General features: G+C 33.8%; 1 non-coding gene across 1 annotated transcript; it reads left to right on the top strand.

Moving 5' to 3' along the window:
- Nucleotides 1-4,010: 4,010 nt before the first annotated feature.
- On the top strand, nucleotides 4,011-4,118 carry LOC129037632 (U6 spliceosomal RNA). The gene has a single exon (XR_008502874.1). It is a non-coding gene; the product is annotated as a U6 spliceosomal RNA (small nuclear RNA).
- Nucleotides 4,119-14,937: the final 10,819 nt, after the last annotated feature.

The following is a 14,937-nucleotide window of genomic DNA, read 5'->3' as shown; positions in this document are numbered from 1 at the left end:
GCAATAGGAAAGCTGAGAGCTAATAGTGGCAATGCAGATGGAAGAAAGTAGATAGTTTGGGGGCATATCACAAAGGCTGAGCATTTAGAATTTAACATTATATTAGGTTTCTATCCTGATGCATTTTGCAGACAGTTGCGAAAGAAGAAACTGAACGAACTTTCATATTTTTTTGTTAATTTTTCTCATGCTTTGCATTTTTATAATTTTCAGATGTTTACAATTTTATTTCAACACTTTAAGATAACATATTTCATTTGAATGTGGGAACACATGTTGATACAGAAAAGTACATGTTGTGGAGAGAAAAATGTTCTTCCTTTATTTTTTATATCACACTATCATCTTAAATTGAAATCCCTCAGACTAAGACATATTTGAGTACTGTTATTTACACACTGACATATAGTTTTTAAATCTTTATAAAGCTTCACAAATACTTATTTAATTCTAACAAATATTCTAAAATGTGCCAAATGGACAAAACCATGAAGGTAAGTACTACAGTTAGGGAATGTGTGAATAAAATAATAAATAAATGAATATTAACTGTTTGAAAACAATTACAAATTATGTTAATGAGCACAAGACTAAACTTTAGCCAATTCATGTGTAGCAGATTAAGTAAGAATAGCCTGTCATTTCTGTCTGAGAAATTATATGAAATTCCAGCATTCATCATATTCCTGTCTAATACCTTTGAAAGCCTGAGCAGAATCCATATTTCCAAGTGCATTCAATTTGTTCTGAGATCACTTTTAATTTAAGCCTTCAGTTTAAATTTGTGTCATAGTCTGAGAGAATGCAGTTTTCAAATATAAGGATTGAAAAATCATTGTATATAGTCCAGGCTTTCTAACTGCTATTTGGTACTATTATAGATCATGCAATGTTATAACAGGCACACAACACCCTGCCATTCTTTACCTGTGAACCCGTGGAAAAGCCACTGAACTTCTCTAAAGCTCCACTTCCTCACATAAAAAATGAAAACGTTGGATTAGGTGATATATGAGGTTTATTTCAATTCCAAGGTGTTACAATTTCCTCCATAACGTTATACTAGATTTGGAAATACTTCCCAGAACTTATAACTAGGTTATCATAATTATATCACATATTTAACTGGTATAAAATTCCTCCTACTCATTTGATATTACTTTATGAGATTCCACCACAAATAACTCATCCAGAATAGACTCTGCTGATAATGAAAATGAACCAAACAGATAATTTGGCTATCATGTAGTCAAGACCATCGTGTAACCTAGCCAGAAAAGAAGGGGAATATAAGTTTCAAGTCACATACCACATATCAACTCTGGTAGATGTGTAGTAGTTGTGAAGAGTGACTCTGAAGTGCCTGTGTTCATTGGGAAAGCATTGCGATGCTATTTCTGGCATGTGTGTAGAATGAAAAAAATTAGTATGCATGCAGATATTCACCATCCTCATGCAAAATCTAACCATTTTTTAGTTCCTCCACACCAGAGAACTGTGATGCCAACCTAAATGACTTGGGTCCTCTTTCCAAATAGAGGAGACCAAAGAACCATCATCCTTATAGCTCATATTGGAGGTGTTCAAATGCAGGAATTAATAAATAGTGGTATATTCACACTGATGAACTACCCCAATACTTAGGAAATATATCTCTGCTTGAAGTCTTTTCACATTGTGTAGATTATATCTCTGGAAATAAGTTAAATCTGAATACATTATAATCTTTTCAACAATTTTAACACAACTAACTGAAATCTTAAAAACCCTTAACGAGGAGGTATGGGTGATAAACTCTGTAAGTAAAGAGAATACACTATGCAACATATACATATTAAAAAGTTGCTGATTATTCTCAGACATTAGACAGCTGGTTGGCAAATTTGCAAAGATGATATTAATGGCTCTAATATTAAGTAAGGATTAGTGTTTTTTATCCTTAAATTTGTTACTATTATTACATCCAAATGTATGGTAATGAACTAAAATAAACAAAAATATCTATTATTTGTAAGGTTCTGAATAGCAGTAGGTAATTTTTCAGATATTCGAGTTGTGTGCAGTAACATTTGTGTACAGTAACCAGACATAAATGAAAGCTGGAAATCTAGTCTGTTGCTTTCATCACTGTATTATCAGTACATCATAACCTGGCTCATTTTTAATAATTTATATGTGTGATAGACAAGCAAATTAATCAGTAAGTACAGTATGACTTTATTTTTCACTTATTAAAAATATTTATTGAACTTCAACTACAATATACACTTTATTCGTATTGGTAATACAAAAATGAATAAAAGTTACATCCTCCTGAATTTCTCAATAAATGACACACAGAAAAACACACACAAAAAGACAATAACAAGTACACAAATGCATGTCCATCAACAATAACTAAAGTAAATAAAAATAAAGTAAATTATTAGTTTGGAAATACAGGATAGGTGGAGCTTACTATATTTTAAATAGAGTGGTCAGGATAATCCTCTTTGATAAGGTAACATTTGAAGAGAGCCCTGAAGAAGATGAGAAAAGCAAAGTGACCACAGAGATCTATATGGAGCAATTTTCCTTTTTTTGTTTATTTTTATTTTTTCAGTATTGTACAATGAATGTGTATCATTTTCCAACAGAGGAAAACAGTATGATTAAAACATTTTAAAAGATACAATTAAATTTACTTCCTATTAAATACAAAATAGTCACAATTCCCTAGTCTATCATTTAATGCTCTCTATAATTTAATTTCAAGCTGTCTTCATAGGTTGACTCCAATAATTCCATTTTTGCTAAGTGAAATATTTTCAAATCCCCACATAGATACATACTTCCAAACCTTTTGTTTTTTCCTACTTATTTGCCCAAAGTATCTTTCTATCTTTATATAGACTTCCCTATATCAATTTAAAGACCTAGCTAAAATTAAACATCTAAATAGAATCACTTTTGTCCTCTGAAACTAATATTTTATTTTTCCACCTTTTATACTTTGTGTCATAATTATCTCTGTACTTACTTATTCATTTTTTTGCTATAATACTTAAGATAAATGTCATGTCTATTCCATCCTTACACTCTCTATAACACCTATAAAGTTCTTACAGTTGCTTTATTTTCAATAAAGTACATAAGAATGAATAATCTGGCAATGGTCAAATATTAGATACCTTACAAATGCTCAAAACGTTAGTCACAACTTGTATACATGCAATGTTTTTCAAATAACTTACATTTCTGTGCAAGAAAAGTTGTTTTTAATGTCAACAATAAATATAAATGTCATTTAATGAAACTTTGCATTTTTAAATAGTTAGCCAAATTGTTATCACAAAGTGTTTTTTAGAGTCTAATTCTTTTATGTTTTACATTCCACTACTTCAATGAGAGATTATTTTCCTCTAATATATTGGAATTATCCAAAATTAGATTTTTTAAAAAGATTTTCCAACTAAGAACAAGTTTGAAATTTTTAATACAGATTTTTTATATGATTTTCAAACTTTCCAGGTACATTTTTAACTGTGGAGGATGACTTGGTCTTATAAATTTGTTCCTATTTGTAAATATGATGATTCAATTTTTCAATTATAAATATGTGTTGCTTTCTCTCACATTATAGTCAACTTTAACATATATAGGAATATAAAAATACCTACACATTTTCTCAGAGATTATCAACATAAAAATAATTAAGTAATAAAAATGAATAAAATTTGATTTTATTTGGAAATATCTTGACTGGGATAGATTGAAAAATGGAAAGTGTTCATGTAAATACTAAAAAGTACATTTTAATTGCAGTTATGAAAACTGTCAAGAGAAGAATTGATTGTAATAAAATGCATTTGACATCTTTCAGACTAAGCAGAAAAACCAGGAAGAAGGAGAAGCTGTGCATGAACCACAGCTGGAGGACCACACTCTCCTCTCAGGCAGCTTCCTGGACTGTTTCAAGGCACTTTCATCCTTTGTTACTCTGATTCTTTACCCCTCAGAATGGAATAGCTGTGCTCACTTTGGCAGCATGTATACTAAAATTGTGAATGATACAGAGAAAATCAGCATGGCCCCTGAATAAGGATAATACGCAAATTCGTGAAGCATTTCATATTTTTCAACAGAGTAAAAAAACAACTCACAGAATGGGAGAAAATATTCTCCATCCAACAAAGGCCTACTATAAAGAGTCTTTAAGGAACTTAAACAACCCAGCAAGTAAAACAACAACAAAAACAAAACAAAAAAAAAATTGAAAACTGGACAAGGCCGACATGAACAGACACATCTCAAAAGAAGACATACAAGTAGCCAACAAACATGAAAAAATGCTAAAAATCACTAATTATCAGAGAAATGCAAATCAAAGCCACAATGAGATACCATCTCATACCGTTCACAATGCCTATTACTAAAAAGACATAAAATAATTGATGCTGGTGAGGCTATAGAAAAAAGAAATGCTTATACACTATTGGGGGGAATGTAAATTAGTTCAGGCACTGTGGAGAGAAGTTTAGAGATATCTCAAAGAATTCAAACAAACTAGCATTTGACCCAGTTATCTCATTGCTGGGTACATACTCAAAGGAAAACAGATTGTTGTATAAAAAAAGACACAAGCATTTGTAAGTTTATTGAAGCACTTTTCACAATAGCAAAGACAAGGAATTAACCTAAGTGCCCACCAACAGTATATTGAAAAAAGAAAATGTGATTCCTCACAAAAAATTAGCCAGGCGTAGTGGCGGGCACCTGTAGTCCCAGCTACTCGGGAGGCTGAGGCAGGAGAATGGCGTGAACCCGGGAAGCGAAGCTCGCAGTGAGCCAAGATCGCGCCACTGCACTCCAGCCTGGGCGACAGAGCAAGACTCCGTCTCGAAAAAAAAAAAAAAAAGAAGGAAAATGTGATTCCTATATATCACAGAATACTATGCAGCCATTAAAAATGTGAAATAATATCTTTTCAAGCTATATGGATGTAGCTATAGGCGATTATCCTAAGTGAATTGACACAGAAACAGAAAACCAAATACCACATGTTCTCATTTATAAGCAGGAGCTAAATATTGGGACATAAAGATAGGAACAATGGATACTGAGGACTGCTAGAAGTGGCAAGAAGGGGAGGAAGGCAAAGGTGAAAAACTACCTTTTGAACTGTATGCTCATTGATGCATACCCCAAACCCCAGGGTCATATAATACACCCATGTGAAAAACCTTCACAAGTACCCCTTGAGTCTAAAATAAAAAATTAAAATTATTTATAAAAATGGAATATTTCATCTTGAAAATACATGATCATTTGCTCTGGAGAATGCAAAATTACAGTATAAATGGATGTAATCTTTCTGAAACAGTAATATGGATCTGGGAAAATAATAAAAGGCATTTACATAGCTGGACTGTTAAAATGGTTGTTTTTTTATGTGAAAAGAAACATATCCAGAATACATTTCCTATAGACGAATCTTACATTGATTTTGAGATATGATGCAATTTGGGAAACTTAGTAAATTATTTTAATTCAGAAACCAGAATGCTGATGTGGTAAATTCCTTCAAAATATGCAAAGCAATTAACACCCATGGAAAAAATATAATTTAAAAATAATCACCATTATTTAAATGCACTCAAATATGTAAGGCATATGCTAAGTTCTTTAGATGTATCATATAATATAATCCTTGTAACTTCACAGCAAGTTATACAGTGGTATTGTTACCACTGCTCACAGAAAAGGATACTGAGGGACAACAGAAGCACTTGAGTGCTTGTCAAAGCCAATTTTGTTTTTTCTTAACTTTTATTTTTGGTTCAGGGGTACATGTTCAAGATTGTTATATAGATAAAGTTGTGTCATGGGGGTTTGCTGTACAGATTATTTTGTCACCCATGTACTAGGCCTAGTACTCATTAGTTATTTTTTCTGATTCTCTCCCTCCTCTCACCCTCCTCCCTCAAGTAGACCCCAGTGTCTGTTGTTCCCCTCTATGTGTCCATGTGTCCTTATCATTTAGCTATCACTCTTAAGTGAGAACATGCAGTGTTTGTTCTTCTGTTTCTGCCTTAGTTTGCTAAGAATAATGGCCTCCAACTCCATCCATGTTCCCGAAAAAGACATGATCTCATTTTTTTAATGGCTGCATAGTATTCTATGGTGTATAGGTGACAGATTTTTTTATCCATTCTGTCACTGATAGGTATTTAGGTTGATTCCATGTCTTTGCTATTGTGAAAAGTGCCGCAATGAATGTTCACATACGTGTGTCTTTACGGTAAAAGAAATTATATTCCTTTAGGTATATACCTAGTAATGGTATTGCTAGATCAAATGGAAGTTCTGTTTTTAGCTATTTGAAGAATCACCACATTGTTTTTGACAATAGTTGAGCAAATTTGCACTCTCACTGACACTGTATAAGCATTCCCTTTTCTCTACAACCTCACCAGCATCTGTTATTTTTTGTCATTTTAACAATAGCCATTATGACTGGTGTGAGATGGTACCTCATAGTGGTTTTTATTTGAATCTCTCTGATGATTAGTGATTTTTAAAATTTTTTTAATAATTGCCATCCTGACTCAAAGCCCATGTTCTTAACTTCAATGAAGCACTGCTTTTATATCACGCAAGAAGGCTTTGCATGCAAAGGCATAAATTTATTGTTCACACAGAAGGGAAGGTGGAATGTGGGGCTTTTTCAAAGTCACAGATGCTCATAGAAAAAGTGTTTTGGAAAATAAGCCTGGCACGTAGTAACAATATATTTTTCTTTTATTATCATTGCTTTAAAATGACTTATAAAATTGTTAAACTTTCCTAGCAAATTTGTGTCTCATTAATTCAGAAATAGTTCCAGAGTTTAAAAATGCATATTTTAATATTTTAAATTCAAGTGTTCCACAATAGGAAAAAAAAAAAAAACTCCGAAATGGCTGACTGTTATGCTTTTTATTCTCATGTATCATTTCTTCAGTTTTAAATGCTGTAACATTTAAATTACACTTTAAACTATAATTATGGGTCCAAAGTTACATGCAGATTATTTGAATCATAAGAATGGTCAAAAGAATTGAACATATTAATGACAGAATTTCAAAATATCTATAAACCCATCTGGAATTATAACAAGCTTGGCAGTTGGTAAGGATTCCCTCAACAAATTTGACGTCAAAGAATATTATGTTATACTGTCATCAATCTACCAAATCAGTTTATAAGTAGAGGAATCAATACAAAATTCTGAGAAGTACTTGGAAGTTTAAATAAGATGACTCCTAATATTATAAATGATACCAAGCTTGGAAGACTCTTCAAAGAACTCCTAAGCAATGGTTATATAGAATCGAACTACCTCATGGAAAGAGGCCTTTAAAAATTCATCACTGTCACTTAGAGGTAAGACAACAGAATTTTGCAAATTAAAAAAGCACTATTTTTAATATTAGGAACACTATAATGAAAAACAGTAAAACCTACATTTAAAAAAAAAATGACTTCTGACTTTCTCTTCCAGTTATATTCTCTGTTCAGGCCTGCCACTTAGTAGCTGACTATAGGTTTTCTCCCTCTTCCACCAACAATGACCCATCTCATGAGTGGGCTCTGACATCACGCAAGCTGGAACTCTTTCTTTGTTTCTTAAATAATTTATCCATAATAACAACTGGAATGTGTAGCAATAAAGCACAATTTCTGGTTGGTTTATCAGCCATGTATAATTGCCACTATTAAAAAGCTCAAACATCCCTTTCCTCAATGCAGGAGTATGAAGAGTTCTCAAGAGTGCTTACTGTTCAAAAATATAAATCATATGGATTATGGAATTGCTGGGTAGAAAAATCCAACCAAAAAATAATAAAATTAAAAAAGCAATGTCAGGTGGCTTCCACTGTAGAAGTAAAGTGGGAATGCACCACAGCCAAAATGGTTATTCATAAATAGTGAAACGCACCAGCAAATCACACAATGTCCTTTGATAAAAGAAAAACTTCAGCTGAATTAAATTTAAAATAGTTTAACTGAGTAATGAATGGTTTGAGAATTGGGCAGCCTCTTGAGCCGGAGTAGGCTCAGAGACTCCAGCACAGCCACGTGGTAGAAGAAAAGTTATGGACAGAAAAAGAAAAAATGATGTACAGAAAACGGAGATGAGGTACAGAAACAGCTGGATTGGTTACAGTTCAACATTGCCTCATTTGAACATGGTTTGAACAGTTGGCTGCGTATGATTGGCCATAACTCGGTTATTGGTACAAGTGTAGGCTACAGTCTGGTTATAGTTCATGATATACAGAGAAACCTTTAGGCCAAACTTAAATATGTAAGGAAGCAGCTTTAGGCTAAACTTGATTTAACAATTCCCACCTTTTGGTCATCTTCTTAATTTTGATAGACTGATCAAAACTTTAGTTATTGATGTCACTATCCCCACTGGCCTTGAAACCCACTTGGAAACAGTATAACAGTGGGTTTTGCAAGGTTGGAACAAGGACTGAGTAGAGGTACCTCCTTATGCTGCCATGTCCTGTTTACAGGAGAAAAACAAAACCAGATCTACTCCAGGATCTATGTGTTTCCTTAAGTCTTTGTTCGATTATGTCACATTTAACACGAGTGACTCTATTTTTCGTTTGGTCTGGTCTGTTGGGGCCTAGTACATGAGCTCAGTCCAAAACAATGGCCTCCCATAATTTTGTTCAAAAAAAATTTCCTTTTATGATCAGGTTATCACTCAGGTGATAGTGTGACCAAAACTTACGGCCTTAGCACCACTCTTGGTTACCATTATTTTGGGTTTCCAGCCTCAGCATGTCATTCATAGCTTATGATGTCCTTAAAGCCACACATTTCTTTCAGCTTTTTTCATAACAGTTGAAGACAGGTCATTTGATATTCTAGAGATGGCTGCATGCAAACATTTAAAACTTTTGAGAGAATACAGTGCACTAGGAGATCACTAATATGACTATCAGGAGAATAATAACAAGAGCTTGGAGTATGCTCTTTACCTAGGGTTCCCATAAACCAAACCAACTAAAATAAATGATCAAATAATGAGCTAGATAAAGAATCTACTCACTCAACTAAACAGTTTCTTCATTAATCCCCTACAACTGAATCTCTATAATACTAGATGTTTTCTCCATAGGCCACAAGTGCCAGCAGCTGCACAGATACTTCTGTTTAGCCAGTAAGTAATCTGGAACAATTATTTTATTTAGCATAACTTTTACAGGAGAATTTAAAGTCTGTTGTGAAACCATAGCCTTTACAGTCAAATCTGCTATAGAGTCTATCATGAGAGACACATTTCTAATAATTGCCTCTTTTACTCCAAACCATGAAAAAAGGATCTAAAAAATGATGCCCTTCTAGAAGAGTGAAGGCCTCCTGGCAATGTTCTTTTTAACCCATGATATGAATTAAGAAGAATGAACTAATATTCTATTTCCGACTGATTATGAAGCAACGTATGTATCATTAACATTTTTCACTTACAGTGGGTCTTCATCTTCCATCTATCAACATATAAGGTTATCCATTTATAAGGCTGGCTGCAAAATCCTTCACAAATAAAAGTATACCCTATAAGTGCACACAACAGACCCCCTTTTCACTTCTATTGTTCATAGAGGAATAAGCACGGGAAAAAATATTTAAAGATAAGGGTCTCATGACAGTAGATAAGTCTTGAACCATGATCTTGGAAAAAGCTATTTACATAAAGGATGCCATCTTCCTCTGGGGAGAAACTTGCCTGGTTAGCTTCACTTTAAGAGTTCCAGTGGGTGTACAGTTTCAAGAGTGTGGAGGGACCCTTCTCACTTGCGAGATTATGAAGCTTAGCTTCAAGGTCCTGAAGTTTTGCTGCAGTGTGGATGGTATGGGAAATCTTTCTCCGATGTTCTCAGAAGATCCAAACTTCAGGTTCTAGACTGTGAAGGGTTTGATTGTCCTCAGTCATTGAACCATAAAAAGCTGTCTTTATGTGGTGAAAACACACTGTGGCACAATAATCTACTGTGATAACATCAGTGTTCTTGGATGGAACAGCATATATACAACCAGAAAACATGCATTGAAAATGACAATCAAATGAAACCCCTCTATAAATGTTTAAATGTCCCATCTGGTAGCCAAATGTACCTGAAGTTTTGAATGTCTTCCCAGGAATATGTGTTTGACAGACTAAACATTTGTCACAAATGATTTTAGTAATTGAGAAGTCACCACACCAATATATATTTAATTTGGATCATTTTATATTTTTCATAATGGTTATGGAATACACAACTTTAATAACAAAATCTTCCAGGACTAAGGAAGGACAAGGCAGCCATCCTGGTTCTTCATGAGTCTATGCTTAATATTGGACTTATATCCTCTTGAACATCAGTTGTTTCTCCAATTCAGGTGTGTAACACTGATAACTAATGGGTAATAATAGATAATTTGACTTAAACTATTCATTCAAATTGTACATCTAAATAATTTCAGTATTGACTGATTTGACATGGAAATCTAGCAAAGTATTTTCTTGGTCTTCAATTAATTTTTCTGCTTGGGTTAGCAGTTTTATGAAGCAGTCAGTCTTTTCTTTAAAGTTCCAAGAATTCTTACCCAGTCCAAATGATATGATTCTAAAGGTATCAGAAACTTGCACTTGAGAGTGCTTTTCAGGATCTTTTCCATCCTTTCATGAACCTCCTAAAAGATGGCATATTCTAAAATTTTGCATGCTTGTGAAGTTTTCAGAAACTGCATCAGCATTAAGCAATTAACTGTGGGATGACTTTAAATCATCATAAAGACATAATCGACAAGGAAATTTGGTTATTTCTGTGGTCTTCAATAACTTAACATAATAACCATAGTTATGATGGATAGTATATCCACAGACATATTATAATTTTAGAAATCTCATATAATTTTGGAATATATATTAATATCATTCACTAAAATATAACCAGAATAAGGTTAAACATTATTTTTTATTTTGATGATTCCTATGTAACTTAACATGTCAAATAACTCTGTTTACCTCTCTTTTGGATGCTTCAGGGGTCCTTTGTAGCATCTCAAAGTTAGAGGTTAAAAAAGACTTACTTTTGAAGCTGAAATTTCATTTTGGAAAGTCTTTCAAATGTGTTAAAGGTTTAAAACACTTCATATAATAAAATAGAATTCCAGGTCAACATAAGTCATTCATTTAGCCAAAATGGTAACTCAAAATGTTAAGAAAGGCAAAAACCTTTCCTCATTGATAGAGGGAAGACATAGCTTTCCAAAACATCTGTCTCTTGTCTTTCCCTTCTTTTTCCTGTAGTTTATTGAAAAGGTAAACAAAAATATTTTATTATCCTTTAATATCACATGAAAATCTTATTCAAGATATACAGCCTAATTTTACCCTTGCATTAGTGTACTATTAATGTTGTCCTATTTTTTAATAAAACCTTATAGAATAATCTATCAAATCTTAATCAGTTTGCCCATAAGGTGAGATTCTCATAAACATTTTATAACCCTTTACAAATTCTTGTTAAGGAGCAGATCAGTGTTCCAAGAAAACCCTGTTATGCTTTTATTCCAATGTTTGCTCATTGTTAAATGAGCAATACTCCTTTAAATTTAGCCAATATGTTTATACACAGAATCTCTTTAAAAATTAATTTTTCACAAACCTTCCACAATCTGCACAAACATTTAGCTTTATGCTATCTAATTTAAAATAATTATTTAACCCTCTAACCTAGGCAAAAATTTACATTCACATGCCTTCTTATAATCTTTTAGTAAAAGAACATTTTATTTTCCTTACATACCTTGCATGTTAAATTGTTTCTTCAGTAGTTTCAAGTACATGTTACACTGTTAATTCTTAGCAACTCTTGGTGAAAAATCTGGTTAGTAAGCTATTTTAATTATGTACTTGGTTTAGAGCCTAGGACATCAGACCGAAGTGCTGATAAGGTCTGACTGTTTCCAGCATAGCTAGGGGGATGGCTAATTTCACATGTTCCCAGGCCTAACCTAATATTTGACCTGCTTAATTTAGACTACATGTCTTTATTTTACCAATAATCTTTAAAACTCTTTATTTCCTAACACTGATCTCACATGAACTAAAAAGCATTAGTTGTACTTTTCTAACAAAATATTTGATTTTTCTTTAAGCCAATTAATTACAGTGCTTTATATAATATCACACACACAACACATACATAACTACACAGACAGACAGAGGAAGATCCAGTATTGTAGGATTTTTCATTTGCCATTTGTTAATTTTCTTAATTGGATTACTGGCTTCGGGGTGGAGACCTTCAAGAAACAGGGCCAAGAAAGCATATAGTTTCTAGGGCCTAATAAGCAGGCACAGCTGGAAGGCAAAAACAGATCCCCCAAATTAAGGGTCCCATTTTATATCACCTCCTGGATCCCCAAAAAGAGGGAAATGCTATGGGAGAAGACAGTGCAAAACTTTTACCATTCATTTCATTGTTAAGCAACCCAAACCCAATCAGCCTATCCGGTGACTAGCCCATCCCCCATGATAGGCTTATCTCAGTGGGGATAGGGACATTTCCATACTTTTTGGGTGGCCAAGAGCATGCTTTTCTGATCCAAATGTGCAATGAGCCAAAAACTGCCATTTGCCATCCCTAAAAGTATATTTAGCCTTAGATTTTGAGAGGGATCTATCTGCTTTCAATTCCTGGTGTTTCATGAGGAAAACAGAGGTTATTTTCTAAAACAGGATCTATGGCACCTCCACTTTTTTCCTAAAGAGTCCCAAGGTGTTAGAAATTCTTTTATGCCCTCTTAGGTGTGCATCAAGAGTGGTGAGACAAAATGAAGAAAAACAATTCAGTTAGCTAAGAAGACCAAACGTTTTTACCATAAAAACAAATTCAAGAAGAGAAAAAACATAAAGGCCTTTCAAATACATGTACAGCTTGGATATCCATTAAGCGTACCTTTAACCATACTGCTCTTTTTAAAAAATATCCATCTAAATTTCCTATTATCCTACTTTAGCCAGCCAAACAGCCAATATTTCTGGCTTTTAAATCTTACTGAAAGTAACCTCATCAGGTGAAACCAACAAGCATTAACTAAGGTTATGACTTAACCACAAGTGAATGAGGTATTTTCAAACAGATGGTTAGCAGTTTTTACCAGATATAGAATCTCCAAAGGTAGCTGAAATAAAGGAAAATTCAAGATGTTTCTTGTAGGGGAAGAAAATCAACAAATGGTAAAGGTCACACAGATATTAAACCAGAAAGGACTCATTCTCTAAGCCAAGAATTGAATCCTGAACCTGGGATGCCACTGTGAAAAGAAAAAGCCTTAACTACTAAGCTAAAGCACTGGGTAACTTCCATCGCTCTTCCCAGGAGCCAAGAACAGTCAGTTTTGAGTTTGCAAAGGCTTTTGACTACTCAAGACAATTTTAGAGCTAACTGTAACATGAACTCCAAAATTCCTGTTCCCTGAATGACAGAGACCAAGTGAAGGAACAACCAGATAATTACATGGTCAACCTACCAAGGACATAAAACAAGATGGAGACCTCATCCAGTTTTTTTGTTTGTTTTCGGAACCTGCAGCAAAGCTTCTTGCTGACCAGCATCCTGTACCATCTTGAATAGCGGGCTTGTGGGATCCTAAGCCCATTATCCTAAGGTACCTGTCTTTATGACAGAATGACACAGAGAAACAAATTAATAGCACAAAGTACACCAGATATGCTAAAGCTTAGGATTAGCCTCACAAATGCTTTTTTTCTATTAATCAAATCGTTGCAGAGGAGACAAACAGTGATGTTTACCATTTTCACTCACACACATGCGTGCACACACACACACACACACACAGAGACAGAGAGAGAGAGAAGCATTGCTCATGGCAGGGTGGGAAAGGTAAGGATCTTGGGGAAGTCAGAGAAAGTCCCACCCATTGCACTAATACTGAATCAAAAGTTCAGGCTGCCACTTGTTGGTAACGCAGGGATCTTTTCCAACAATCCCATCAGCTCTCAAGTTTCCCCCTTTGGGGAGAAAAAGTTCCCCATGTTCCATGGTCCCTTATATGCCTAATCCTCTCACCCATAGCTGTCAGCAAAGAGTGCAAGGCAGATTTAATTTTTTTTAAAATCAATTAGTCACTTAACGTTTTTATTTGCTTTTCATAAACTTTTAAAATAAAAATATTGAAATCTTTTTAGACTCTTCTGCATGTAAATAGGCATCCCTAGATGGGACAAATTTTGGAGCCCTCATTTTTAAATGGACCTCAGTGCATGTTCTTTATTTGGAATGTTCCACTGTAAGTTATCTTTAGTAAAATTTTGCCATTTCTGCAAGACATTGTTGCTTAGTTCTTCAGAAATTAAAAATTCCATTTTTTACCTCAAATATTGGCTTTGCTCTCAGGTTCCCTTGATTAACTTAGCCAGTGTTTTTTCCTACCTAAGCATGCAAGAAAAATGAAGCTAAGGAGTAGAACACAAAAACCCATGCACATTTCCAAAAGCCAAATTTTACACCCCCTGCAATACTGACATTACTACCAGTTTTTTTTGACCCAGTCAGTGTAAGAAGCTTCTAAATGGATGATTATTATGCACAATTATTTCAAAAGTAATTCTGGCAAATGTCTAAAATTTGCAAACGAGTTGGTTTTGCAGTTGGTGAAGGCAGTGACAGCTACTTTACACAGTTCTTCAGCATTAATTATATTTATCACTGGTATTAAGAATCATGCACTATTTAAAAAATACATATAACTACAGGTTTATAATTTTTACATCTATATGAGAAATTCTGTCAATATCATTAGCCCCTATTTTATCAAAATTAGGGAAAATGTTATTACCATATATTTCTCTGCTATCATTATTGGGTTTATTTTCTGGGGTTT

Source organism: Pongo pygmaeus, chromosome 4 (assembly GCF_028885625.2).
Source record: "Pongo pygmaeus isolate AG05252 chromosome 4, NHGRI_mPonPyg2-v2.0_pri, whole genome shotgun sequence".
NCBI lineage: Eukaryota > Metazoa > Chordata > Mammalia > Primates > Hominidae > Pongo > Pongo pygmaeus.
The sequence above is the reverse complement of the archived record's forward strand: the minus strand, read 5'-3'. Positions and strand labels throughout refer to the sequence as shown.